This window comes from Lissotriton helveticus, chromosome 6 (assembly GCF_964261635.1).
Source record: "Lissotriton helveticus chromosome 6, aLisHel1.1, whole genome shotgun sequence".
Taxonomy (NCBI): domain Eukaryota; kingdom Metazoa; phylum Chordata; class Amphibia; order Caudata; family Salamandridae; genus Lissotriton; species Lissotriton helveticus.
In genome coordinates, this window is record NC_136067.1 from 464209091 (window position 1) to 464235456 (window position 26366).

A 26366-nucleotide genomic window follows, 5' to 3' on the forward strand; every position below is an offset into this window, starting at 1 on the left:
CTTATGTTTACAGATTCCCTATATTATTCAAAATGGACTTAAACTCACTTCACCAATGTCCAAGCTTTCAGCATGCATGACATGGATTTGTCTTTTTCAAACGCGACACCTCAATGCCAGTTCTAGGATCCATAGGATTACCACAAAATCTACCCTGCGATGGAAAATCCTGCTTTTGAAACCTGTTAACACCCCGCATTATCAGAACACATCTGATTTGGACCTTTCTCTATCGCTTTTTTCTGTGCAATCATTAATTTCTCCTTGAGTTTCTTGTATCTCATTAAAATATCATCTGCACAATATTTTGCAAAATGCAAAACTTCCTCCACTGATTTACTCTGCCAACATAGTATCTGCTATAGAATCATGTTAGAAATTTCAGATCTCAAACCCATAACAGACTTGTAAACAGATTGTCCCACATCTCTTTCTGCAATAGAATCTGATCCACCAAACTGGATAAAAACCTGTAGCAATCTCTCATAAAACGCATGTACTGATTCTTTCAGCTCTTGAGTCGTCCTGTCAATTTGCATCAAATCTATTTTTTAGGGGACATTTTGGTCTTCAGGTGAGTTATCATCTGTTAGTATTTCCTCATTACTTCTGGAGACGGTGCACTTGTTCTGGAGTCTTTTTCTGGTTCTCCCTCTGGCAAATCCACAGTAGTCTTACATTCAGCCCACAAATCTGCTGGAACCATACTTTCAAATAAAGTATTAAAATCGACCCACAAAACCTTTGAAAGTTTCACAAATCATTCAACATGCCTGTACCATTTTACAGGCTTTTATCTCAATTTAGAGAAATCATTTGGAAATGACAAAATATCTTGTCTATTCCATGGTACATGAACATAACCTCCTCCAGGGATTTCTCTGATAGGTAGCATTTATTTGTCCCCTATACTGCCACCAAAAATATCAGGTGGTCACTGCACTTAAACTTGCCTAGTTTTTTTCTTTTTCTACCATCTTCCTTCCCCTTTTTCTCTCTCATATCATTTTCTGATTAATGCCATTACCTTTTTTATCAGTAATTTCTTTCCTGATGCTCTCCTGTTTTCAATGTCTTTGTCAGTAAAGTCAAACCTGTAAGATGTCTCTAAAGTCTTTTGCCTCTAATGTCTACACCATACTTCTGAGACAATTCTACCAATCTCACATATGTCATGTTTGCTTGTTGTGTAACATATTTACAGAGTTTCTAATCTTGATGGGTGGAGGGTTCCCTGAATCATCTCTTCTAACTCAACTTTTAATCTCCTCACAATAGATGAGCTTTTTCTTTTTCTGAACTGAATTTTGAACTGAACTTGTACCTGCAACCAAATCTGAAGTGTGGGCTGAAATAGAAACTTATGGTTGAGATGGAGCTGGATTCATAACTGAAACTGGAACCGAAGCTGGAACTATTACTGATTTCTGATTATGTGGAGTACTGTAACCTTTCAGCCATTCATCAAACCCTGAATGCTCTCATGTACCATTGATATTTAAGGTTCCATTAGAAAAGCGTGTTCTTGTTCCAGGTTGTACATTAAGGGGCCGATTATGATAGAGGATTTTCCGCCTCCTCCGGGCCGGCGGAAGCCACCGCCGGCCCGGAGGAGGCGGAAAATCCTCTGCGGAGTCACCAAAGACCCACCGCCGCATTACGATGGCTGGTGGGTCTTGGATTCTGTCCGCTGCTTTTCCGCCGCGGTCGGATTACAACCGCGGCGGAAAAGCTCTCCTTTGGCTGGCAGTGTCTATCAGACCGCCGTGGAAAAGCATGTGTACTTTTGCTTTTGGGGGCCCGTTGCGGGCCCCCAGGGCGTAGGCGGGTGGGGGGTGCACATGGGGGGTACCTATGGTACCCCCCAGCATTTACATGCACAAAGCAGCAGGCACCGCGCGGTGCCTGCCGCTTTGTGCATGTAAATGTTACACATGCACTTTTAACATTGCGGCGGGTGCTGCTTGAAGCAGCACCCGCCGCAATGTTAAATATCCAGGATGTGACCGCCAGGGTGGCGGTCACATCCTGATTTGCATGGAGGGACCTCCGCAGTCCATGCGGACGGTCCCTCCACCTCTGGGATGGCGGACGGACGCAAGTCCGTCCGCCATCCTAATCGGCCCCTTAGTACAGAGTTACCTGGAAATAGAATACCCATTGCACAGACATATCAGAAGTGTAAAAAATTACTTCAGGATGTCCACTCATTTTGGAAAAATAAAAAGGTGGAAACCTCTGCACCATTCTTAGCATCAGATCAGCTTGTATCTGATTAGCGACAACATTTACAACAGCAGCATTATTAGTCCACATCTGAACACTGGGTGTGTGAATCAGTGATTTTACTGTCAGATCTGAAGAACAACCTTTAGTGTATTTATTCCAGTAGGTACATTCAATTTGTGAGGCATATTTACTTGTAACCCAGACTTATAAAGGTGTACAACACGTCCAAAAATAACAGGCAATGCATCTGGAGCATTTGAATCAATCAGGTTTATAGGAGCTAAAACTTCTGTCCTCCCACTCACAGGGGAAATAAGCAATGGTTTATTTGGTACTTCAGGCTTCAAGGAAGCATTCAGCCCCTCGGGTGTATTCATTCACATCAGGTCTCTACTCAGTGTCTCATTATAAGGTGGTGGGTGATTTAGTAATAAATCAATCAGAAGTTTGTCAATTATGTCCATCTCGTCTTTCTCTTTCCGTGCACCAGTTTTATCCATCTTTAAATGCTTCTTTTTTTCCATTCTCTTACCCCTTGCTTGTTCCTCAACCTCTAACACCAGATACAATTGTGTTCCATGTAATATGTCTGCTCTCCACATTTCCTGTTGAGCATCCCATCTAGTTTATTTGTAATGATCCATTGTTCACCTATACCTCCCTTGATATTTCTCTCTTTCTCTTGAGAAATACACTCCCAGGTATTTATACCCTCAAGAACAGTGCGTCTAACAACATCTCTCATTTCACACATTCTTTTCCTTATATTTTCAAAAATCCTCAAATTATATATTGCACAACCCCCATTCTTCTTGTGAAGTGTTTGCCAAAACTTCGCAACAGATATGAATGTAATCCTTTGTTCATCGTGACAGTGTTTCCTGAGGTACCTTCAGATGGTAGCTCTACCTTCATTTTGGCAAATATTTTCTCATCTTTCTTTACAAATTTCTGCAATGACTGGAACATTTTCATTTTATTCAATTTTGTATTCAAAATGATTTCCTTAAATCCAGGAAATGTTATGTTCCCACAATTCACCAGTTTGGCAACCTCAACAAATGACAGCACAACTCTTATGAGGTAGTCAACCAATCGCAGTGCAACTTTACACCAGTCGGCTAATCCCAGCATGGCACACTGAGGCATCAAACTCACTCCTCGCAGCAGCTTACCCTCCTTCACAATTTCTCTTTGAACGTTTTTCTCGAAGCCAGGAATTACAATACAAAGCAAGTAACAAAAAAAACTGTCTGCTCCAGTAAAAGATAATTTCTCTCAAAAGGAAACTACATTTTTGTTACTCATTTACTAAGGATAAAACCTTGATCATTGGGATTTCACCCCTAATTTAGAGTTAGTGCCTGTGTACCTGGGATCAACCATACCAATCGGTAACCACTAACACACACAAAAGAACCCTCACCAAGGTGTTTTCGATGGGAAACAACCTTTACAACACAACTTTTACAATGCACTACCATTACAACGCAACATCCCTTACAACGCATGCCATTACAATGCAACCATTACCACGCATGACACTACAACGCATACAATTACAACTCATGTCATTACAACGCATACCATTACAACGTATACCATTACAATGCATAGTACCCTTACACTATCCTACACTTACCCTACTGTTGCACCCCCTGGAGTTAGAATAGTAAATTTTACCCCTACACTATCCAACACTTACCCTACTGTTGCACCCCCTGGAGTCAGAATAGTAAATGTTACCCCTACACTATCCAACACTTACCCTACTGATGCACCCCCTGGAGTTAGAATAGTAATTTTTACCCCTACACTATCCAATACTTACCATACATGCAATGTAATGGCATGCGTTGTAATAGTATGCGTTGTAAAGGTAGTATGCGTTGTAATGGAATGCGTTGTAAAGATAGTTTTTAAAAATTTGTTGTAATGGCATGCGTTGTAATGGAATGCGCTGTAATGGATGTTGCGTTGTAAAAAATGCGTTGTAAAGGTATGCATTGTAAAAGTATGCGTTGTAACGTCATACAACCCCGTAAATAAATATATTGAAATCTTATGCCACAACGGACCCAATTACAACTTCAACTTTGCAAAAAAGCGTTACACTCAGACGTGGACTTTAACCATTTCACTCCACTCAACAACACACAGCAATTTAAAAAAACACAGTCTTAAGCAACAGATATAGCAACATGCTTCGCTATTGATACTCACACAACATTGCTGCTACACGTTGATTCTATCCACAGCGATACTTCATCAGCACCCATCAATCCTTCTTTTTGCCAAACCAAAAACTGTGGACTTATTGGACTTGGGCTAAGGACTATTTTGGCATCCTAAAATCTCACTTTACTAGGCAGAACCATTGCTCTGCTACCAAAATTGTTGCTGCATAATGCGTGGTAAGATTTTGTATTATCCACTCAGGGACAAATTGCGATGCTGGTCAGGCTGCCTTTTGCGGTCCTGTAGGTGGCAGATGGACTGCTCCGCTCTCGTCAGAAGCGGTTGCTTTGACCACCCTATTATGATGCGTTCCTATACATAGAATTCTAACTGCCACAGTCCCTCTTACTCAGCCAGAAAAACTGGAACCCAGTGGTGTCAGAAAGGGACCAATGGAGCCAGTCAGAGAGTGGGGTGCCTTATGAACCCAATTACGATGGCCTTTTCCACGAGCTTGCTGTGACAGTCCATCCATATCATCTGAGCTGGTTGAAAGGGAGGGATATAAGGCCAGTACTCCCCTGTACACGATTTCTGATGTCCTGTGCCATCATGGAGCCTACTGCTCACCTTCTGCAGCTGTTGTACTTGCTCGATGATGCCCAAAATCAAAATTGTCGTAGACACGACCACTGGTAAGTGTCACACCTACCCATCAATATGGAGTCTGAAGAAAGTTGATGCACCGCCTTGGAGAAGTTGGGGCATAGCATGCCCCATATGAGTGGGTGTGTGAGCAACATGTTTTCATGTCATCACACTGGGACATCTTGCCAATACATATTTCATGAGAAGCAGGACATGAGGGGACTAGCAGGGACACTGGAAAGAGTGAGCAGTGGGAGTTTTATAGCAGGACTTTAGGTGGTCCGGTGTCTGCTGGTGGTTAGCACCAGCAGGTCAAAAAAAGCGATGGCAGAGACAGGTCCCATTGGACTCTCCATATTTGCCCTCACCCTCAGGGTGCAAAATAATTCAAACTCTTCAGTGGTATTACCTTCAACTTCTACAGGTGTAACAGCAAAGAGACTCATAATATTCCATTCCCAGTGTTGTTAGGTCAGAACTGAAGCATTATCATAATATTATACAATGAAGTCACAGTTGTTGCTCCAATAACTAATGTAACTAACAACCATTTGCAAATCCAATAGTCCTGGCTTCTTGTAGTTGCAATGTAACTTGTTGTTTCAGATAACTTAATGTTGTGCAAAGACAAAAGTAGGAATACATTGTTTGTGTGGGACAATATGTCAATCACAGATGTACAGTTTACATGCTTTTAAACCAACAAGATCAAATGCAACAAAAATCCAACATTCGATACTGTAAAGATAGTTACTTTGCAAGATAGCTTACAAAATGCAAGAATAGCTGAAAAATATAGTTCCTCCGAGTTGGTAACTCTGGTAGTACTAAACTATGCACCGACAGTGCAGTGGCAGGTCTGAGTTACATTTACAGGCTGCTCATGTGAGTGGCACAATATGTGCTGCAGGTCCACTACCAGCATTTGACTTACAGGCCCTGGGCACACACAGTACACTGTAGTGGGTAATTAGAGGTACATCAATTAAGCCAATCATGGAAACACCAATCCATAATAACAATTTACACAGAGAGCATATGTACTTTAGCACTGAGTAGCAGTGGTAAAGTGCCCAGAGATCAAAAAATCAACAATAAATGGGTCAAGATTCGGAGGACCATACTTACCACTGCAAATGAATCTACTATCATGGTCAAACAAACACAACTTTATTCGCACATCCCAACTTAGCCAATAACATCAAGTAGCATCAATAGCAATGGTCTGACAGAGGTTCTAAACAAATCAAGTTGTTTATTATGGAGTACAAATTGGGATAAAAAACAAAGGCAAATGTTATGTTATGTTATGTTATTTTTGAGCTTCTATAGCGCACGGCCACTCCAGTTGGAGCATCCCGGCGCTTTTTCGAAGGTACCCACTAAAAGAGGGAGAAACATAACACTGAAGGGAATTGTAACACACGCATGAAAGAAAAAAAAAGAACAGCAGCGGTCTAAGGGAAAAGCCATGTTTTAAGGGCCTTTCGGAAGGACATCAGGCTAGAAGCCTGTCTTAGAGAAATCGGAAGGTCATTCCAGGCACGAGGAGCTAGATAACGAAAGGACCGACCTCCTGCTCTGGCGCGCTTAATAATGGGAACCCTCACTTTGGATAGCGCAGCAGATCTAAGAGATCTGGAAGGCTGGTACCAAGACACACGATTGGAAATATATTTTGGACCGATGCCATGTAAGGCCTTGTAGGTCGTTGTCAAAGTTTTAAAAAGAATCCTTTTATCAACCGGGAGCCAATGTAAGGTCGAAAGAAGAGCAGTGGCTCTAGCTCTTCTTGGGAGACCAAAGACCGCTCGGGCTGCAGAATTCTGAGCGACTTGAAGACGCCTGACCAGGTATTTAGGAAGCCCCAGAAATAAGACATTGGCGTAATCCAGTCTGGATCCCACCAGTGCCTGGACAATAATTTTCCTGTGCTCAATGGATACTAAAGGTAGAAATTTACGTAGCATCCGTAGGATGCCAAAACATTTCCCAGTGAGAGAGGAAATATGTGGTCCAAAAGAGAGATCATTGTCAATGATCACTCCCAAATTTTTGGCCTTCTGGGATGAGCTAACTGGGGGAGACATCTCCTGCGGCCACCAGGGTTTCCAGTCCGGCTCGGAGGTGCACCCGAAAAAGAGCAGCTCCGACTTGTCGGAGTTGCATTTCAGTCCATGGTGTCCTAACCACTCGAAAACCGCACTCAGACAACCTCTGATCTGCTCGTCGTTAAACAGACCGTTCCTGTTGCTCACAAACAGGAGCTGGGTATCGTCAGCGTAGGTGACAATCCGGGCACCAAAAGACTCCGCGACCGCTGCCAGAGGAGCCATAAAGATGTTGAAAAGGAGGGGGCTCAAGATGGACCCTTGAGGAACCCCCACTTCTAGCAGCGGCATCTCAGCGGAGTACGGAGGAGCCCAGATTGTCTGTCGGCGGTCGGCTAAGAAGGATTGAAGCCACCTCCACACCGTTCCCTGCAAGCCAAAATCCCAGAGTCTAGCAAGGAGAAGCGCATGGGGAACGGTGTCGAATGCCGCCGACAGATCAAGCATGACCAATACCGCCTTTCTTCCAGCATCCAGCTCCTCCCGGATAGCGTCTGTGACTTCGAGGGGCGCAGTTTCCGTGCTGAAATTCGCACGGAAACCGGATTGGGTGTTATGTAACAGATCGTTTTCCTCGATGAAGTTAGATATCGATCTGTGAACAAACCTCTCAGTCACTTTCGCTAGAGCCGGGAGTAAGGAGATAGGTCTGTAGTTGGCATGGACCAGAGGGTCGAGTGCTGGTTTTTTCAGGAGTGGCAGGATCATGGCGCTCTTCCAAGCCTTAGGAACTACCCCAGATAGGAGTGACATGTTTAAAATGGGGTTGACCAAGTCATTTAGCACAGGTGCCAAATTCGCTAAACACTTGACCGGGCACGGATCCTGTGGAGATCCAGATTTAAGGTTGGACAGAATGGCAAGAGAACTTGCATTGTCCAATGGAGGAAACTCACACAACAGAGGACCGTGATCGGACATGGGACATCCCAGACTCACCGGTTGCTGCTGGAAAGAGGAAGAGAGGGAGTCTTGAATAGTAATAATTTTCTGTACAAAGTATACAGCCAGATCCCTCAACCAGGATTCAGAGTGCGTGTGGATGGGGGTGTACGCAGAGGGAGAAGTAAAGTCTTTTACCACCCTAAAAAGTTCTTTACTGGAATGCTCCGCCTCATTTATTCTGGATTCTAAATAGGCTTTTTTCCCCGCCCAGATTGACTTATGGTAAACTCTCGTCAGAGTCTTAAAATGCTCAGTCCAAAATCCAGTATTTGGTCCAGCACACTACTGTGCCACCTAACGTGCCATTACCATGAAGAGTGCCAGGGAAACCTACCCAGGAAGGGGCATCTAGTGGGATATTTAAGGACCTGAATTATGTTATTTTGTTGCAGTGGGGTTGGGATTGGGAGGGCTGGGTTGGTCCTTGGGAATCCTGGGCTTTGGATTATGAGGGATGGGTTGGTCTGTGGGAGGGCTGGGCTCATGATGGGTAGGGCTGGGTTTGAACATACAGGGCATTCAGTAAGCCTGAAGGGTAGTGAAGGGCTTAGGGAGGGTGAACAGGGTTTGTCATTTTTTGTTTTGCCTTAGAAGATCTGCAGTAGGGTAGGAAGGAGGTCCTTTACGTTTTGGGAGGGGGTGGGTGGGTTGCTTGATGGGTGTATTTCCTTTTTTATGGCAATGCGTGGTAGGGGAAGGCTTCGGAGGAGGTTCTGGTGTTTTTGGGGTGAACTTGGAAGTGGAAGGGAAAGGTAGGGGTGGGAAAGAAGACCTTTTGGCTTGGGGGGCAGCTGTGGCAGGGAAGAGGCTGAGGGAAAACATGGTAAGTTCTTTGGGAGACTGGGGAGGAGGTAAGCCAATGCTTTGGGTATTGAATATATATATACATTTCTTTATTCGGCTTTTCACAAAGGAAAACCATAAAAGGAACACTTAAAAATACAATTTAAATATTTACACAAAAATGCAAATTACAAAGGTAAGTTCCAAAGAAATTCATACATGGACAATACTGTAGATTTTAAAAAAGAATATCAAATCATTTCAGTTGATTAAACTAAGACTAAATCCGAGGTGCTTTTTACAAGTTTTTCCTGTGCTTCGTGATGCATTTCAAAGAGTTAAGAACAATGTAACAAACAAATTCAGATTCCAGCATTTGGAGACGAAGCATTGCAGGACGACATTGTCTAAGTCCCCAACGCCTCAGTAGTGGTAGTAGCCAGATTTTCCTATGAGGGTGATGGAATTTACAAAACATATTAACATGTATGTTAGACTGATTAGATTCCCCATCACAGGGACATAGAGGAAAATTTGAGTCCCAATTGTTACTCGCGGGGAATGCAACCAGTCTAAAAAAGATATCCAATCTGAACCTTGTCATTAACATTCTCTCATATGTAGTAATCTGAAGTGTTAAGTACGGCTGGATACAATATGTTGTCTGGACCAGGTTCGCGTGGAGAACCGAGGGTTTTAACGACTCAGAGGTCAGTCTCAGTGTCTCTAGATGACGGAGAGCTAGTTGCTTTAGGGCTCTCTTAGGAAGGTCAACAATGGTCTCGGGTTGGAAGTAATATTTCTCGAGACCGAGGTCTTTAAAAAAAATTCTAATGTAGCGGGGCCACTTTACTTTTGAGGATTGATCAAGAGCCATCGTGTCAGCTACGATCGACTGTGTCAGCACGTTTTTGACCGAGGTCCAAACGCGCCGCCACAGCATCAGTGGTTGGATCTTGAGCAAATCCTCCAGGTAGGGAATTCCTAGTTCCATATGAGAAGCATAAATTGAGGTGCCTCTCGGGGTGGCTAAAAGAAATCTTAGGAAAGTATTTTTTGCTACCTGGAGGGCGCTGGTATCTGCGTGTCCCCAGACGCCCGCTCCGTACAAGGCAATAGCCTGGCACTTGGCACTGTAGATTTTCAATAACTCAGCTGGTGCCCTCCTCCCCAGTCTCTGAGAAAAGCTCATCAGAGCCGCTATGGATCTTCTGAACAGATGACATCTTGTCTCTACTGCTGGCCTCCATGACAGTCTTTCGTCTATCATGATTCCAAGAGAAGGGTACTGGGCGGATACCTCAAGGTTTTGATTATTGAGATAGATGTCTTTTACTCGCTTTTTCCCAGCACCTGTTATCATGACAAACGTTTTTTTGACGTTCACTTGTAAATCCAGACCGCTCATAAAGGCCGTGTATCTATTCAGAGAATTCTGTAGCTCTCGCGGGTTGCGCGCGAGAATGACGGCATCATCTGCATAGAGCAGAGCTGGAATCAGGCGCTGTTTTACTCGTGCGAGGTCCTGAGCCCCCCTCAGCATCTCCGGCTCCAGACGGTTGGTGTACAATGAGAAAAGGAAGGGGGCCAGGACACACCCCTGCCTGACACCACGCTCTACTCCAAAAGATGCCGTCAGCTCACCATTCAGGCCAAAGCGCACTCTAGCCGAAGCTCTAGAGTGGAGTTCCCTCAAAAAGTCTAAAAGGGGGGAATCCACTCCCATTTGCCTTAAGACCGTCCATAGTTTTGAGTGCGAAATGCAGTCAAAAGCTGCGGACAGGTCTACATAGACCTTATAAACCGTGTCCTTCTTTGCCTGAGTATATTTACCCAGAATCAGACTGAGATTAAGGGCCTGCTCTACCGTTCCAAACCCCTGTCGAAAACCGAACTGGAGGTCAGAAATGATGCCTCCCTCCTCTGCCCATTGCTGAAGTCGTTCAAGTATTACTCTCCCAACAACCTTGCCCAGAGAGTCCAGCAATGAGATGGGGCGGTAGCATTTCACATCCTGGCGGTCCCCTTTTTTAAAAATGGGGACCATGATAGACTTGGAGTTTAGCAGTCCCACGTTTACAGCTGCTGTACATACTCTAGTAAGCATAGGGGCCCAGAGATCCAAATTGTGTTTAAAGAGGTCCACTGGGACCCCATCTGGGCCTGGAGGTTTCCCATTCTTACTTGTTTCTAGAGCCAGCAATAAGTCGGGAATGTCAAACTGCAACGGGATTGGATATTCTATTGTTGGAAGTATATTAACTGGGCCGGCTACAATTGAATTGTTTTTAAAAATATTGGAGAAATGGGCCACCCATGTTTCTTTATCTATAGCCACTTCAATCTTAGGGCTATTATTATCAGTGAGATAGGGAGATCTCACGATTCGCCAAAAGGCCTCACTGTTTTTAGTGACAGCGCTCATATGCAGGTCATCCCAGAGCTTCTGTTTCAGTTCTTGAAATCTTAATTTACGTTCCCTCCCATATTGACACCTAAGGAGTTGGATCTGCCCAACATCTCTAGGTTTATTATGGAAGGCCAATTTTAGTTTGGTAAGGGCTACAGTGCAACTATGGTTAAACCATCCTTTTTTTGTAGGGTTTTTGCGCGTCGATTTTGCAGTGAGAAGTCCCTTGATCTTCTCTAGTATTTGTCTGAAGTGGTTTAGGACTTCTTCGTGATTTACCGCTAGATCCAGACATTTGATTATATTAGGATAAGCCACGTCAACCAGTTTTTTTGTGATTTCGTTTAGATTAATGTTTCCCCATTTTAATGTATAGCCATTTTGTTTGCCTAAGTCTAGTTTATTCTGGGCAAGTGTTGTTGCTATTGCTGTATTTTGGGGCTTATAGTCAGTTAGATGGAGATCCATCCTCAGAGCGAAATGGTCACTTAGTAAGTTGGGAATGACCTGAAAAGCTCTAGCTATATGTTGCAATCCAGATGACAGAAAGATGTAATCGACTGTGGTTTGGTGTCCCCTTCCCACATAAGTCGGATGGAGGGAATTTTGGTCTGAGCTAGGACTATTAGCTATTACAAGATCCAAGTCAGAGAGCAGGTTGTTCATAGCGTTCCCTACCTCAGAGTGAGCAAAGTGGACTAATGGAGCATCGAATTCATCCACTATCCCGCAGCAGTTTATTTTAGCCTGTGGGCATGGATGGAGGTTGAAATCCCCTCCCCATAAAAGATGAATTGCCTCTTGTCCATCCCTTAACCGATAGAGTTGAGTTAATCTCTCCTGAATATTACGTAAAAGGATCAGAAATTGATCATCCTCTAGGTTGTTATAAGAATTAACCAAGAGGATAGACTCCTTGTTCGTAAAGGAGAGAGAGAGAATTTGGAAATTCGGGTCGGAGTGCGCATTGGACACTTTTAGATGATTCATAGTATTTGCAATATACGTTATTAGCCCTCCTTTGGGTCTACCTATTGAGCTGCGAACAGCTGGGACAAAATATGTTTTATAGCCCAAAAGATGAAGCTCTGTTGTGGACCATGTCTCTTGTAGGCAAATTATTTTGCATGGCTCCAATAAAAGCAAAGCAGTTCCATCCTCTATCTTTGGTCGTAGGCCCGCCGCGTTCCAAAAGAGGATGGGTATAGGGAGTGGGTCAGGTTTTATTACTGCAGCTTCATTAATTACCAGAGGTGTTCTTATTTTAGAAGTAGACTGGGGTATATTAGTGTTAATAGATTTAGTTTCCGTTAATGGTCAGTCGACCATTTCAAGGCCGCTAAATCTGTTTCTCAACGGGATGCTGTACCAAGAGTCCCAGCGGGGCGGTTCACTATGAGTTGTCCTCTGCATGTGTGGACCCCAATCTTCCAACCCTCCTCCCTGATAACGCGAGCCCACTAAGTGCCAGGAATTTTCATAATCACGATAATGAGGACCCCCAAGGTGTCTTGTGTTGGAGAATTCAAACTGGCGAGGGGGTGGTGCAGCCCAAGAAGAATCGTAGTTATGAAAGGGACCATTGGGTTGTCTTGAAGGGTAGAAAAAAGAGAGTGGTTTAATACCTATACCTCTATTTGCATTCGTGTGGTCCCAAGAGCAGATGTATTCTACTACTCGGGGGTCTTCAAAGGTTATCACGATGCAATCTCCTGGGATCGTTTTTCTACCTTTTCCCACCCATGGAGTCCTACGTACTGTCAAAATTCTTCCATGCCAGGTTGGAGGAATGGGGCGATTAGAATTTAGCCAGTGTTGAGCCTTGTTTTTCAAGGACCACATGGGTTCAGCATTGTGGTCCACTAGCTCAGGCACACCAGTCATTATCACAACGTAAGGTGATGCGCCCGGTGGCAAATCAGCTGGAAATCTAGCCTCAGCGGGTCCTCTAGGGGCATTTCTATTGAAAGCTGGGGCCAGGGAATTAGAGGCTCGACTTTGAGTCACCGGGGTTTTAGATGTCGCTTTATTTGAAGCCACTGTCTTTGGTACAGGTGTAGTTGTTGACAGGGCATTTCCCTGTGACAAAGTCGTGGCTACGTTGGTAGATGGGATCACTACGCTCTTGCTGTTCGTTGATATCGATGTTACAGTTAAAGGTGCGTTCTTTTGGGTGATTGCAGGTTTCACGAGGGTATTTACAGGCTTAAGGGAGGGTTGTTTATTGTGATTCTTCCCCCCTGTTTTTTGGGCCCCTCGCGGTTGATTATACTGTTGCAGATTAACAAGCTTAGATAGCTGAGACTCCAGCTGCGCTAGCTTTGATTCTACTGGTTGAAGAAAGATTTTAAGAAGCTCAGCAATCTTATTTAGCAGCTGGGAATTATTGCTATCTATTGATTCCCTACTGCCAGATAAGAGAATAGGTGATTCCAAAATGATGGGGGTAGGAATATCGTGATCTGGATGATGGACCATCGCAGGGACTACTAGCTGTTCTACTCTAGGGGCTGGATTCTGTGGAATACTTGGGGTATTATCGATCTCGTTGGGGATAGGATTTTTCGGGTCGTTCTTTCTTTTCCTTATTGCACCCTCCCTCCTCCCCCTTGCTTGCGTTCTTTCGTCTGATGTCATTTGTGAAAGAGTTTGGGGTAATAGCTCAGGTGTTCTTTCTAGATCTGAGCTTATCTGTGAGTCAGAAAGCTGGGAGGCCGACAAGTCCACGTTGTTAGGCAGACTACGCCTACCCTCACAAAGAGCCCTCTGGCCTACATTATTACCAGGGACGGGGGTTCTAGCTTCTGCCAAATTACCCATGGAAGATCTTTTGGCAAACGCCAAGTCTAAGGAGACCCTTTCCTCCATCAAAGAAATGCTTTGGTCGATAAATGTGTTAGCCTTGGTGATGAAATCATCCATGGGTCCTAACAGTTTACCCACGCTACCAGGGGCCTTTGTTTTATTTCCTCTAGTTAGCACCATATTTCCTAATAAACAAGGAGTGGGAAGAAGTTCTGGTCTAAATATAAAGAATAACAAGAAACTAAATGAGGCAGCAACGGAATACCACAAGGATAGCTGGAGCAATATCAATCAAAGTGCAGTACATACATTTTGTAAGAAGTGGTAAAAAATGAGGGTTGGGGGGGTAGCCCAGTCCAGTCTCTCAGGTCCTCGAACGGCCTCAAACGGCCCGCCCTTTGCCCGGGCTTTGCTCCGCACTTCGACCCGCGCGCGACCCGAGTACGCGGGAAATAGGCTGTTTATGTACGTGTGGAATGAGGGCGTGTCAACAGGGAGAGCGGGCCAGGTGGCGATTATCGGCCTCGCAGGGACTCCTGGAAGTTCGAGTCATTGCCTTCACGCTCGCAGCACTGGAATCCTCACTAGCCCCCACGGAGTAAGTAGGTGAAGCGGGACCCGCGTAGCGGGTCCGGCAAACTGTAGCGTTCTGCACAACGCTCTTCCCAGCAGTAGAAAACACTGTCCACAGCACCGCTTTTTGGCAAGCACAAGCACACAAGAAGCGACCCACTGGAGCCAAGGGACGATGAGGGTTATATCCAGTCGGTGATTTTTGGGCGTGTCAACAGGGAGAGCGGGCCAGGTGGTGATTATCGGCCTCGCAGGGACTCCTGGAAGTTCGAGTCCCTGCCTTCACGCTCGCAGCCCTGGACTCCTCACAAGCCCCCACGGAGTAAGTAGGGGAAGCGGGACCCGCATAGCGGGTCCGGCGAACTGTAGTGTTCTGCACAACGCTCTTCCCAGCAGTAGAGAACACTGTCCACAGCTCCGCTTTTCGGCAAGCACAAGCACACAAGAAGTGACCCACTGGAGCCAAGGGACGATGAGGGTTATATCCAGTCGGTGATTTGTGGGCGTGTCAACAGGGAGAGCGGGCCAGGTGGTGATTATCGGCCTCGCAGGGACTCCTGGAAGTTCGAGTCCCTGCCTTCATGCTCGCAGCCCTGGACTCCTCACAAGCCCCCACGGAGTAAGTAGGTGAAGCGGGATCCGCGTAGCGGGTCCGGCGAACTGTAGCGTTCTGCACAACGCTCTTCCCAGCAGTAGAAAACACTGCCCACAGCTCCGCTTTTCGGCAAGCACAAGCACACAAGAAGCGACCCACTGGAGCCAAGGGACGATGAGCGTTATATCCAGTCGGTGATTTGTGGGCGTGTCACCAGGGAGAGCAGGCCAGGTGGTGATTATCGGCCTCGCAGGGACTCCTGGAAGTTCGAGTCCCTGCCTTCACGCTCGCAGCCCTGGACTCCTCACAAGCCCCCACGGAGTAAGTAGGTGAAGCGGGACCCGCGTAGCGGGTCTGGCGAACTGTAGCGTTCTGCACAACGCTCTTCCCAGCAGTAGAAAACACTGTCCACAGCTCCGCTTTTCGGCAAGCACAAGCACACAAGAAGCTTTGGGTATTGGAGGTAATGTGTATGCTGTTTGTGCATATCTGTGTGTGTGTTTGGTTGATGATTGTTTCTGTCCCTTGCCAATGTGTGATGTGTCTGTGGCTGATGGTGTGGGTGTGGTGTCTGGATGTGTGATGTCAGTAGTGGCTGTGTCTGGTGGTGTGGTGTCTGGCTGTATCTGTCTAGTGGCTGTGTCTGGTGGTGTGGTGTCTGGCTCTATCTGCGAAATGGCTGTGTCTGCTGGTGTTGTGTCTTTCTTTTTGTGTGCAGTAGCCTTGTCTGGTGGTGCGGTTTCTGGCTGTATGTATGTAGTGGCTGTGTCTACTGGTGTGGTGCATGTCTGCATGTCTATAGTGGTTATGTCTAGTGGTGTGGTGTCTGTCTCTATGTGTGTAATGGCTGTGTTTGCTTCTGTGGTGTCTGGCTGCATGTGTACAGTGGCTGTATCTGCTGGTGTGGTGTTTGGCTGTTTGTATGTAGTAGATGTGTCTGCAGGTTTGGTGTCTGGTTGTATGCGTGTAGTGGCTGTGTTTGCTGATGTGGTGTCTGGATCTATGTGTGGAGTGGATACATGTGGTGCAGTGGGCGTGGTGTCTGGGTGGATGTCACTGGATAGGTGGTGAGAGTATCGAGTGCCTGGTGAGTGGGTGTGCACCTATTTTATTCTTGTGTATCTGTTATCATGTGGAAGTTGAGTAAACCTGGGCAGAGATTGTCGAGTTTAACTTCATGGAATTACCCTGAGTTGACAAAAAGCTCTGTGGAATTCTGAGAGTTTCTTACGCAGGCAGAGTATTGCTCAGCTGCCCCAAGTTGCAAGGTATATGCATTCAGGCTTTACATAATCTGATGTAGGAAATGCAGCCTGATCCACACACTGTGTGTAATGTTGTTGTCTCATGCAGTGTTTATTGCCACTGATGGATCGGGAACCCATCTTGCCTTAGTTTTCATAAGCAGCTGTCAGCCCTGCCTCCCTCCTCTCCTGTATGAGCATATGGGTGAATTTTGCGAATTCGCGTTCCGCAAATTTGCGGATTTGCGAATTCGCAGTCCGCAAAATTCGCAAATTTGTGCGAATTTGCGGATTTTTTTATTCTTGCGTGTTCGCTGGGCGCTTTGCGTGTTCGCAGGGCGATTTGCGTGTTCGCGGGGCGCTTTGCGTGTTTGCGGGTTTTTTTTTGTGCAAGACCGCTTGTTGTTGTACCCTTCTGCCCTCTGCCCCACTCGTTTTTGTGCCATTCTGCCCTCTGCCCCACTCGTTTTTGTGCCCTTCTGCTCTCTGCCCCACTGGTTTTTGTGCCATTCTGCTCTCTGCCCCACTCGTTGTTGTGCCCTTCTGCCCTCTGCCCCACTCGTTGTTGTGCCATTCTGCCCTCTGCCCCACTCGTTGTTGTGCCCTTCTGCCCTCTGCCCCACTCGTTGTTGTGCCATTCTGCCCTCTGCCCCAGTCGTTGTTGTGCCCTTCTGCCCTCTGCCCTACTCGTTGTTGTGCCATTCTGCCCTCTGCCCCACTCGTTGTTGTGCCCTTCTGCCCTCTGCCCCACTCGTTGTTGTGCCCTTCTGCCCTCTGCCACACTCGTAGTTGTGCCCTTCTTCCCTCGGCCCCTCTCCTGTTTTATTTTACAATGGCGCCGGCAAGCTGCCAGCGCCATTCTAAAATAGTTACTAAGTTAGCTTCATCAGGAAGCACTAATAGATAAATTAAAGCAGGTGCTCGAATTCAGTTAACCTCGAGCACCTGCTTCTATTAGTGCTTCCTGTTGAAGCTAACTTAGTAACTATTTTAGAATGGCGCTGGCAGCTTGCCGGCTCCATTCTAAAATAGTTACAAGCTTGAACTTTTGCCCCCCGGATCCGTTCCGCTCGCGGATTTGCGGATTTTCGGCAAATTCGCGGGAATTCGCGGATTGCGAATTTGCCGAAAATACGCAAAATACGCGAGCAGAACGGATTTTGCGCCCATGCTTAGACAAAAGCATAAAGGAGAGCAGGAGCACTCACAATCTGTCTGGTCAAGCAGAGAGCCAGTTCCATCCACAGGGTTGGCAATGGCAATAGCATGATGCCGGCAGAAAAGGGCCGGGGGTGAGTAACGGTCTGTTGCAGTGGGAGGATGTGGGGCTGTCCAGGCTCCTCAGTCCTTTCCTGGTTATTGGTCAGGTTTCTGGCTCCCTCAAAGGGCTCCTTGTGCTGGTGTTACAATGGCTCAGTTCCAGTAGAAAGGTTTTCTGCATGTACTACTGCCCACGGTCCTTTGAGAAGGGGTGTATCCACTATTTACAATGGAGGTGCCCATTGGTGCGGAGAGCTGCAACGCATCCTTCTTCTCCCTGAAGGCTCCCGCATACACACTGGCTAGCAGAAGGTGCAGCTTCCCACTAAATGCACACCAGCCACTCTTTCACTGTCCCCTGCATCTGTCTCCCCTAACTGCCTTCCTCTGAGAGGTAAGAACACAAGTGGAGCACTGCCAACATTGTGCATTTGAGTGGCACTGGCATTGAAGGAGACAGCACACATGAGATCCTCCAGCATTTGCAAGTCAGGATAGGCCGGTTAACTCTGCCACGTTGCATAGGTGGAGTTTTTGCCAAACTCCATGACCTAAGAGGAGCACAGAGTGGCAAAAAACTCTGTGAACTTGCCCATGGAGCAGAGTTTGCTGCCCAGCCTTAATGCTAAGGTGGATGCATGCTGATGTGTGCATGTTTTTGGGCAGGTAGGGGAATAGGCATTGAAGATGGGGAAGAGGCAGAAGGTGGGGTAGAGAACTGGAATTGGGAGAAGGCTGCCATGAATGTGGAAGCCAGAGCCTTTAAATATCAATTTAGGCCACACATGTCAGCATGAATGCCTTCTAGGTATAACACCATCTGCGTAAGCTGAGGACTTTCCACCTGGATGGTATTCAGTACTGCAGTCTGACCCACAGAGATTGGTCTTAGGATGTCCATTGCCTCCTCACTCAAGGCAGTAGGGGAGACAAGGGCAGGGGGTGAGGTGTCTGTTGTGAAGAATATTCCTCCCTTCTTAGGGGAACTTGCTAGGGAGCAGCAGGGAGAGTGAAGATGGAATGGTGGGTGAAGGACATGGATGTTATAGACACAGATCAAGGGGGGTCTGCCACCACCATGAACTGGCCACTGGAGCTCGACTCTGATGATGACGATGATGATGTATCATCTGTTTCCTCCATGAGACTCCCATTACCCTCTGGGCCGCTGGTTGACTCTGTGTCATTGAGGCAATGGGCACCACTGTGGCCAGCTTCTTTCCCAATGCTCTCGGTCCTTTCTCCTCCATGAGTTGATGTTGAAATAATAGTAGAAATAGGTTCATTGCAATTGCGTGTACACACTGGGCAAACAAATCTTAACACAACACATTACACAGTTGCACAGTTCAAAACACATACAATATGAACTGTGCAGTCACACATAATGGTGTCATAACCACAGTCTGCTCCATCTGCATGTGTGATCTGGTCCCAAATCCACCCTCCTGGGTGTCGCAATATATGCCATCACCCTGTCAACCAATGCCCTTGTAATGCATAGCAACCTGATGTCATCAAATGGGATGTCCACATGAAATGCATACTACCTAGCCACACAGGGCACTGCAATTAGCAAATGGTCAGGTGTCCCTAACCCATAAAATGTAGAACGTCTGGGCACCTGCTACAGCTAAGCTGTCATGATATATGACTACCAACAAGAAGGTGACATGGTAGTGCCCATTCCGCAAAGTTCACACTTACCAAGTGACACTTTCACATCTGTCTGCTGCCAGATGACACAGTTGAAAGCTGCACATGAGAAGCTTAGCTAGGTGTCACAGAAAAGTAGAATGGAGACAATATGGCTCCAACTGGTGTGAGATATCAGCACAAAGAACCATTGTATATGAATCTGCCTAGGAACCTCCCCAGTCAAGATTGGTTCATGTGAGCAAACCTTTTGCATACTGCATATCTCCATGGCATTAGATCATTGAAAGTACATGAGGCTTTGGAGAAATATAGTCCATAAAGAGGTCTTAATCGTGTCCAGAAGGGATGGGATTTCAGTGTACCTTCCTTGTCTTGCAAACACAAATACCAATGTAGTACTGAGTGCTGACACACACATATGACCACAACAAGTCAGCATGTCACTCCCTGCTGCATTTCACCAGTCAGTGAATGATCCTCCACAAAGGCACATGTGCATCACACCTAACTGAATACACCCTTCTCAATGGCATGCAAACTCGCATTGACAGAAGTTACTGGAAGGCTTCCTACCATGACTGTCATTGCCTCAACAATTGTACCTGGCTAATGACATCCATCAGTGTCATTTGGTATGTGTGATTCACACCCCTGTATGTGGTTACACCTACTCTGTATACCCATCACAAAATGAAATTGTAATGTACATATTGGCCAACGCATACAAATATGATGGAATCTAAAAGGAAACCTTGTAGACTCTCAGAACATGTATGGAGCAGTTATACATGTGGCAGTACTATGCATAAAGGTACACATGCCAGCATCAAAACAGATGGCACCAGTGGTGTTAGCCACCTCATGATACTTTCTCCACTTACCAAGAGAAAGTAGTGTTCAGTGTCTGCATACAGAATGCATTGTATGCCATGTCACAAGTAAGTGGTCCACCATCAAATGAGACACAGTAGTGAGGGAGCATCACTCCAGAAACAGAAATGGCATGTTGGCTGTTTAGGACCACTGTCATACATGACATCAAAAGATAATGGAGGCTATCTGAGAAATTAGTCAGCCATGTGGCTGTTCAACTCTGGAAACTCACTTTTGACTGGACCCTTCTTATTTCCTGGTCACATGGACAATAACACCATGCACCCTCTACCAGGCTTACACATGTAACAACTCTCCTATTGCGTGGGACTTGAATCACTTTCAAACTTTATTGGGATATAGCTGGCTGTTACAAAGGATAGCTAATGTTTCACTCATGACAATGCTCACCTCTTCTTAGCTGCTGTTGTGCTTTCAACTGCCCATTGAGGTCTGGGTATGCCACCACCAGTATACTGTCCATTAGGAGTGTCAGGGTACAGTTCATGCCCCAAGTGCCTTGGGAGGACAGCCCCAGCTTGACCTCCATGATCTTCGGGGTCCAATTTCTCAAGTCCTCCCACCTTTTGCCTCTGTGAAGACTGCGCTGACAAGCAACCTTCAGGGTCTGCACCTTCTGGGCGGTGGGTTTGCACATGGACACCTTCTGATGGTTGTTGACCTGTATGGATGCAATAGATGACGAGACTAAGTAGACATGCAAGATATAGGTTATCTGGTAGGGTAACACAGAGGTTTTAGACAGCTAGCATAACCATTGCTCAATATTGCACACACTGCATGTATAAGGCATACTACACACTGTTCAAGTCATCTGAGGGCTACCCTCAATCCTGTTTATGCCTATACTAACTAGGTCAGCCCACGGATATCATACTGCCAAGGGCCACACAACATGTTCTCTGAATTTAGTTAACATGTAACACTGCACACCATTGTGTCATCATGAAGGGTACAGTACTACTGCATCACTGGACAGGAACAGTCTGGAATAATAACTTTTTTTCAAATAGTCCAAGACATTACTGCTACCATTGCATTAACTACCTTCCAAGATCTGGGTCACAATGAAAGGGCTGGCATGTGTGTCACTGAGAGCTCCATCTCTAATGATCAGTGGACATGTGATTTACTCATTTGGACATCATACAATGTTTGCATGTGTTTGTGTGGGAAGTCCTGTCATCATGAAACACACCGTATGTCATATATGGCAGTGTATATGAGACAACATCAACATACCATTGTGCATTCTGCATGATTGTTCATTCTTACACTTCTGAACTGTACTACAGATGTAACCAACTAGTTGCAGTGTGCATGTTTCACATTACCAATGTTCCTGTACATTGCTAGCATCATTCATAGGACAGTAAAATCACATATAGTTGGGTGTAAAAGGCCTGCCCTAAGGCAATGACACACAGTGACAATATGGGTCCAAGGACAATAGTCTTGGGTCTGGAGTGCTCATCATGCACCATATGAACTATAGTAATACTAGGTGCATTTGGGCTAACTCATGGTCCAGTGACACTAATTTAGTCCACATCTGAGAATCAGCAAATCTACAGAGAGAGATGTCTGTGCATCAGTTGTATAGCCATATTATGTCAGCTGTAGCCTGGGGCATGCACCATACAGGGCACAACTCTTAATCAAGGTTTGCTCTCTGCAGGCTGAGAATACTGTTCCCTACATTTTCCATACCTAAAGTAGATCTTTGGACCATACTATATATGACCAGACCATTTTGGGAACTCTGATAGGGTCTGAGAGGTATTGGTATCTCCAGACAACAATTTGATGAGGCCTCATGTGTGTTAAGTGATATGTGCGACTCTACACATATCTCTCACATCATCCTCTCATGTCACTTACTGGAAACATACATGGGGAGATACTGAACGAGGAACGCTGCCATACCTTGCTGCTAACGGGACATCTGGACACGGCAACTTTTCGGTTCACCCGCTACGCGGGTGCCGCTTCATCGCCTGCAGACACTGGGAGCACAGCCGTGCCTAAACAGCTGAGAAGGGACAGCGGGGCAGAGAGTACCAACGCGAGGCCTGAGGCAGGCGCGAGCAGGGACTCACTATCCCAGGAGTCCCTGCTAGACCATTGACACCTGGTCCCGCCTTGATTGCCAGCCCCGCCCACAACCCGTCAACTGCCCTATATCTGGAGGAGGCCTACTGCTGCGTGGGACGCGCGCGGGTGTGCGCCTGGCAAAGCCCGGGCAAAGGGCGGGCCGTCTGTGGCTGTCAGGGGCCAAAGGAGGCCGGGCCGGGCCACCCTCCTAAATCCTCGGACTCTGTAACCAACATAGATCAGGTGATATTGATCCGGGTTTTTAACTAACTGTATAAGTAACCACTGATTGTCGAACATTGTTATTATTGTCTCCCCTTATTTTATAAATCCCCCCAAGACAGACCATGTTCCGTATTAATGAAAATGGGGGATCATTACCGCCCAAACCTAGTGGGGTAAACATCACCGGTACATTAGATAGTTATTTCACCAGGGCAGTAGCCGTCCTGGAACGAGAAATAGCAATCACCGAGGAAAGTTTATCATCCGAATTTCTTAGCGGCAACGCCTCATTGATCTAAGGCTACCAGAAACTAGTACCGTCTCTGAAGAGCAAAGCATTATCACACTGGGGAACAGCACACAGGATAGCATAACATGCAAAGTTGACAAAAAACAGGGTAACACCCCCTCCATAAAGACCAAAGTATGTCCCTTAGTTGAGACAATGTCAACCCGCAGCAAACAACCACGGAAAAGAAAACGGTGTGGGGGCCGCCCAAGATGCAAACGGGCCAAAATCCATAAGTCTGTAGCTAAATAGACCAATTCCTCAGGAACCAACAGTAAAACACAAGCACCTATTCAGCATATTAGTGCTCCAGCTCCGTTTAACATTAGGCACCATCCCTTGCCAAAAAGACCACCACTGACTACTCAGGGAGAAAATAGCCTGATTGAACAAGTAGAACACCTGGTAAGGTCGTTTACACTCTCTCTCACAGAGAGACTTGGAGTGGTTAACGCAAATTTAGAAAAGCTACAGCAAATCACTATAGATAATAATTACTTGCTTCAAACGTTAGTGGGTAGCAAGAGGTCGTTAGGAGATGAACAACATCTAAGCCTAGGAAAAGGTACCAACAATTTAACAAAATTTACTGTCATCCAACCACCCACAGCACCACCTACTAGAAGCCTGTACACGAGGGACATACACGAGCCAACAGAAAGGGTAGTCCGGAAAACCTTGGAGGCCGCTGTAATGTACCAGGGGGGCCCCAAACTACCTTCAGGAGAGGTCCCCCAATCAGTCACACAGCCTAACGGACCTACACAGCCCAACAGCATGCCTCAAGGTGTGGGTAATCGATCCACCCTGCACCTGCCCCCTCAGAGTACCCCACTAGTAATAGTACTGGGGAGCATTCCACCTTTGCCACAGGGGGGGAGGGAGGACTTCCCACAGATTAAAAATAAAGTCACCCATTGGCTAGCTAATAACACCAATAGTGGCCAAAACATAGGGCACAATATAATCATGGCACGCCGAGTATCGTGGGTGGGCCGCACTAGGAAAAGCAGAGATGGTGACTGCATAGTAGTAAACTTTATCAGCATGCTACCTGTGGAAAAGATTTTGAAGGAGGCATAGACATGTACTGCACCGAGGGGACAAGGCATAGAAATTCTACCCCTGGGGTTCTTTTATAGACCAGGGGAAACTCGAGCCATTAATAACAGCAACAGGATGTACCCTACTACGTATAGAAAAGGAATAGATGGTTAGAACACAATTCCGGTCAGGTCGTTCAGGGGAGAAACGAAGGGTGGATCGGAAACTATCTCACATATGGAGGTCACAAACAGATTCAACATCCTTTCAGGTCTAAATGACTGTGACTGACTGAGTGGCTCCGCTGTCTACCCCTCCTCTCTCTACGGCCTTGGTCCTCAGCTTGACTGTCCCGCATTACCCAGGGGCAGCGCGGCGTTAATCGCTGAAACTGCTTCGGATAATGCGGGCTTAATGGATTTATCAACAATAGTCGGGGACTGTGAGGACCACACTACTGGAATAACGCGGCTTGGCACATTTAGTGCAAGCACCGGGGTGGCCATAGAGGGTAACTTAGAATACAACATCCTCTCCTGGAACATAGCGGGGATTGCAAGTAAAGCCTCTGACCCCTTATGGGTGCAGTTTGTAAAACATTACTCCTTCATCTGTCTACAGGAGACTTGGGCAACTGATTGTGACATCGCACTAGAGGGCTACAAATCATTCTATGTTCCGGCAACAAGCTCCAGTAGCGGGCGGGCCTCAGGAAGCCTAGTCATATTTTCTTCCCTGGCACCAAGATGCAGTATTAAGGTCCTCCCTTCAGGCAATAAAAATTTCCAGGCCATCTTGTTGGGGAAAGAAGAGAACAGCATGTGTGTGATTAATTTCTTCTACGCTAACAGTCAGGGTGAGGGCTGCAGGATTACCGAATTGCATAATTTTATCACCCAATGTCGGGGACCTGCTAGAAGGAACCTGATGCTTGCTGGGCATTTTAACGTCCACCTATGTGGCAACCCCATGTTATACACTTTAGCGGACATGGGCTGTCCCCTGTTATCGGGACCCCATTTTGAACACACAACCCAGGGTAATGACCTGAATCTCCTATTAGATGAGCAAGACCTTCTTTCAAAGGAGGACGCCACGGCACCTTTATTGATTTCATCCTAGTTGATAGAAACCTAATGACATCCTTATTAGGTTTTCAAATAGCCCCCAGTGCTTACAGTGACCACAACCCAATTTGTGTCTTGCTAGGTGGGAATCTCATGAAAAAAACAAAAAAGGATAACACAACACGAAATAATACGTTGCAACCCACAAACGGCGGGCGACGCATAAAATGGAACAAGGTGTTACCGGACGAATTTCATGAAAAATTAAAAAAGGCTTGTGATAAGGACTTCACAATTTGTCTTAGACCTAACTCTGAGAGCAAAGGAGTCCTTACAGCCTTTGAGAACATTGCCAGAAATGTAGGAAAGATGTTGGAGGTACGGGGAGGTAAAACCATTTTGGACAAACCCAAGTGGTTTTGTAACAACTGTTCCAAAGCAGCAAGAAATCTGAAAGAGGCCCTTAAAACACTTCCCCGAGACAAAGTCCTGATCAGCTCACTTCGATTAACTTATAAAAAGATGCTGACAAAAAGGAAGTCTGAGCTGAAAAACGCATTGTGGGAGGAACTCTTAAATCCCCTGACCCTATCTAATAGCTCTAGGTTCTGGAGTACAATTAACCAATCACCCCTAGTTACGGCAAGGGCTAGTGTAGTGGGGTCAAACATCACGGAGGGGGAATGGGTGAACCACTTTGTTGACATTTTCAAGGACAAAAACGTACAACTAGCTCCCTCATATGAGAGGCTAGGGCAGGAGGTGTTGGTATTTTCAGTAGGTGGACTACTGGAGGGAATAAGTAACCTCTCCAACAAAAAGGCCCCTGGCCCAGATGGTATCCCCCCCAGACCTTTATAAATCAGATCCAACATTTTGGGCCCCAATTCTTACAGCTGTGGGAAACGCTGCAGCAGAAAAGGCTTGTCCAGCCTCATGGGGTCTATCAACAATAGTTCCTGTATTTAAAAAGGGAGACCGAAACAGCACACTCCCTGATAGACTCCATTGTAAAAGTCCTAGGGGGCGTTATCCTGAAGAGGCTTTCCACCTGGGCAGAAGAGAATAAGATCATCTCCGACATACAGTATGGGTTTCGCGTAGGTCATTCCACCTTGGCTCAAAGCCTCAACCTCTACCTACTCCTGGGTAAATACACCATTGCACGTCCAGGAACAGTTTACATGGCCTTCATGGACCTTTCCTCGGCTTTTGACTGTGTCAACCTGGGAAAGCTATGGCAGTCCACAGAGGCCATGGAGGTAGAGCAACATCTGGTGAATTTCCTAATGGACCTACATAGCGATACAAAG